Consider the following 4,346-nt stretch of genomic DNA (forward strand, 5'->3'; position numbering starts at 1 on the left):
AGAAGACTTGCTACTGTTATACAGAGAACAAGTTAAACTGGGCAAAGATCCAAACCAGCAAGGAAATAAGACATGTGGCAACTATTCTGACTGTTTGCTATTAGACTTAGGTTGATCTTGTGTTGGAAGAGCAGGAGAAAAGCAGTTTACTTGCATCTGACTGATGATTGATAGTTGCCATCAATGTGTTCTATGTATAAATACAGAAAACATTGTTATTTTTCTATTGGCTTTTTCTATGCCAATTCCACCAATTGCTCTGCCTTCTAACGTACACTCAAGATAAAAACAAGACCTTATTCAAGCATGTCTGCTCATGCAAAATTGTCAATTTTATTTACATAAATTTTAATTCAGTTTGCCATTAGTCTGCAATATTCTGTGTACATGAATTTTCACACAGATATAAAACCACATGCAAACCAATGTTTTCCAAAACAGGAAAAAAGAAAAACCCCAACCTGACCACTTTTTACTGTTTTGACTTCATGTCATTCATTCCTCAGGAGTCTGGAGAAGGTTACATGACTTATATCCTACTGACCAGCAGGACAAGGAGCAGAAACTGTCCAACAGCAGGCAAAAGCACTTCTAGAAAGGGCTGGTGAGGCAACCAAAGCCTAATCTAAGACCTAAGAGGGGTTTTCTCTTACTTCTGTGGATTTTGGCACACAGCCTAACAGAATCCCTGCTCCGTAAGCTACTTAAGGACGTGCCCAGTGTTAAAGTCAAAGGGACTATTGGTGTCCTTGAAGACAAGCACGTGCTAAAGAAGGCTGCGGCTGGGGCCCAGCTCTACTGACCACAAATCTGGTGCTGCTGGACAGAGCCGAGCCTCAGCACTGCTCTGATAATTCAGGAATGAGGGTGATGGTGGTGGTGGGAGGCCTCCTGTTGCTGCTTGAGCAGTTGCCGTTGGCTCTTGCCCAGCTGCCCCTGGACCAGTTCCAGGAGCTCCCCATCCCTCTGCAGCAGCCCCTCGCAGGCAGCAGGCTCCCGTGTCCATGCACAGGTGTGCAGCCCACTGCATCACCCTGACCACCCGAACCTTGCAAGCTGCTTACCAGAGGCACGACCCCCACCACCATCACAGCAACATCGGTGCAGACATCTGTCTTTGTTATGAATACGATGAGGCAGTGCCTGGCAGGGGTCTCTCATGCCAGCCCTTGGAGTCTGCCTCACATGAACCGAGCTCTTCCAGCTGCCAAAGAGTGCTACAAAGCTCACCTTTCCCACCAGCCCCAGAAACATGCGCAGTGCTCTTGGTCGTGCTCAGTTGTCTTTGGTGTGTGACAGAAAATGTCTGCAACCCTCTGCTGCTGAGACACCTGAGGCCGCTCCTTTTGCATGGTCATGGAAAAAGCATTTTTGGTAAGTAGGATGCTGGCTGCAGTCGTCTCTAACCCTGAAAGTGGCTTACTTGATCAGTGTAAACCACCCCAAATTTGAGACTTAACAATCTGCCTATGCATGGCAAAGGATGAAATTTCGTTTGGGGGAAGGAAGCAGGATTTTAAACTCCATTACTAGCAGGAATTATTTAGGCACGTTGTCTATGTTTTCAGGATTCCTTGTTACATGTCACATCGGTAATGCCAAAATGCCTTCAAGCTGTATAAATAAGTCGCAATGCCACTTTCAATTACAACTGGAGACAACAGCGCAATCTCTTCAGTTAACATCTTTGGTTGCAGCATTTGGCTGTAGTACACCTCTGGAGTTTCTTATCTCCTAATTCAAGATTCCACCATGACTTTGGCTACCTCACCCATTACTGTGATATGTAAAGACTTATTTAGGTCAGGAAAGTAAACCTGCTGTAACGCAGTTTTGATCTAAACTGGAGCTGACGTTTCTCTAGGGTACCTAAGGTAAGGTAGAAGGATCAGCTGGAAGTCAGTTTTCTTTTCTAGATGTACCAGGGAATTTAAATCTGTGTGAATGGCCAAACTATGCAGAGTTAGTAAACTGCTCTCTAAATAACTACTGGGTTTAGAACCTGTAAGTCCCTTGACCGTCTCAGTCTGCAGGATGCTGACTCTGAATTCAGAGCTCAGCAAAGTCTCTTTTTTTGTGGATTTTACTGCCTGGCATACCCACTGTTGGAATTAGCTGTGTCAAGTGGGGAGCACAGAGGCTGTGGGACGGTTGGAGAGCAGTGCAGAGGATGTTCCAACAACCCAGCCAGTGCTCCTCAACCCAAAACCCCACTGCCAAAACAACAACCAACCAGAAAAGGTGACAATTAAACATCTGGTTCTGGACAAAACTTTGAAGCTTAGAGGCTAACAATGAAGTGCTTGTCAGTGGAGGAAATGACAGATTTGCAGAGTTAAACTCTTTTCGATGGTCTAATGCTGATCTAGTGTTTAATGTGGCAGCACTAGCATGCATAAAGGGATTTGCCATTTTTCTGCAAAGTAGCCAAGTACTGGTGTCCAGACAGTTATACCCAAAGGATTTCAGGGCTAGAAGAGAAGGGAAGGATCTACCATCACTGAAATAACTCTTAGTAGGGCAGTAGGAACCGCAAATAAGCATACTGGTGAAACACTCAATTAAAAAAAAGAAGGTGTTTCCCCCTTTCTCTCACACTTCCAGAGTCATGACCATGCTTTTGGGATGGGTTCCTGAATGTGATGGAAGTTACCCCCAAGGTCAGTCATTTGAAAGTTAAATCACTTAATGCTACACTGCTTGAGTATTTTTGCTGTGAAAAAAAGGTCTGGCAGATGTCCACGTTACTTGTTATTTTTGCCCTTGCCGAGGATTAAAGTTGTGCATCCACTGCAACCACCAGAGCAGAAGATTTCATGTTAGCTGAGGCATTTCTACAGCACTGACTGCAGGTGCAGAGGTAAAAGTGAAAATAAATAATCATTCTGTTACTTTTCTGTGGGTCTAGAAATTGGCAATCACAACTTCCTCACAGGCACGTATATTCCAGTACGCGCAATTTATTTGAATGCTTGCGCATGAGCAGTAAGCGGCTGCGTCGCGCCGAAGAAGGGGAAAGCACAAGTCTCAGAGCTGACTGTGCCCATTGCTTTGGGTCGAGAGCCATGCTTGGCTTCTCAGCTGGAGCTACAGACCATTCCTCAGGCTCGGCGCTCCCACTGCCAACACGGTGCTGCCTGCATCATGACTAAGGGCTGGTCAAAGGACATCTTTAATTGGGGTCGGAAAAGCCCCAGAGGAAAACAAAAATCCTCTAAAAATACAGCAGCAAACCAGGGGCTTTCTTATCTTATTTTCTTAGACCTTTATGAGTGTGGCGCTGCCACAGCAGCTGATCCAATGCAAATTAAATATTACAGGCAGAATCAACAACTATCTGTCTGCTGAGATTCAGAACATGATAACAGATATACAGTTTCCCTAGATTTCCATGAGAGCTAGCTGAAAATTTTCCAGCTGAATAGTTCTATGAGAAAATTCTGGTTAGAAATCTGGACATTTTGTTGGAAAAGTGTCTATTTTGTCAAAAAAAAGGAGAAATTATCTAAGCATTCTGTTTTATTAAATTAGAATAGTTCACTTTTGGTTTGGACTTTTCTGCTATTTTTATATTACACGGAAAACAAAATATACCAAAGGCATAACAAATAGAAAAGCAGTATCTCAAAACGGCTTATTTTGAATAATACTCTGGCACTCTGACTTTCATGCTCATTTGGAATGAAGAGTCATTTTGAAACCTTGGCCTGAGTTATGGGACAAAAATTAGATTTTCACAATTTGAGAAAATACACGCATACATAGTTTCTACCCAAACACGACAGGCGTGTTTTTCACCCTTCCTGGGGGCCACTTCAGGCATCCTGTGAAGTACTGGGATCCTGAGATCCGCTTTAATAACCAAGAGAGGGGATGGGAGTGAATGTGGCGAGGTTTTTTTTCCAGTGCACAGGTAAGTGTGGGAAGCAGGGGGGGCACCTACGGTGCTGTGGGGAGATTGGGGAATCGGGAATACTAAGAGGAGGCTATTTACAAAGGAGGATGGGGCTGGGAAGTGGGGTAGGGCATGGAAAAAAGAAAGGCCATGGAGCAAAATATTTCAACAAAGTGCTAGAGGAGAGATGGGTCTGTAGTGAGAAGAAATGCTTTGGCAGAAGGGTCTCAAAGCTTGTAAAAAGTGCTTTGATATGCACAAGAGAAAGAGGCCATCATTCCTGCAAGTCAGAACTGCAGCAAAAGGATCGTGGAAGGAGTTGTGAATGGGCCAAGTGGATTTAAGGAGGGAAAACTGGCTCTGAAGACAAGACACCATGTGTCAAAGTGTCCAAACTTGGAAAACATTTTCTCTGAGCATGAAAAATGTTATTTGAATTTGGGGGGGGGGG

The 4,346-nt window shown here is 44.3% G+C and overlaps 1 protein-coding gene across 1 annotated transcript in view; it reads right to left on the minus strand.

Moving 5' to 3' along the window:
- VXN (vexin) overlaps positions 1-4,346 on the minus strand; it is a 17,245-nt gene that overhangs the window by 8,808 nt on the left and 4,091 nt on the right. The gene's annotated exons all lie outside the window — the stretch shown is intronic.

This window comes from Egretta garzetta, unplaced genomic scaffold, assembly GCF_000687185.1.
Source record: "Egretta garzetta isolate BGI_Z169 unplaced genomic scaffold, ASM68718v1 scaffold132, whole genome shotgun sequence".
Classification (NCBI taxonomy): domain Eukaryota; kingdom Metazoa; phylum Chordata; class Aves; order Pelecaniformes; family Ardeidae; genus Egretta; species Egretta garzetta.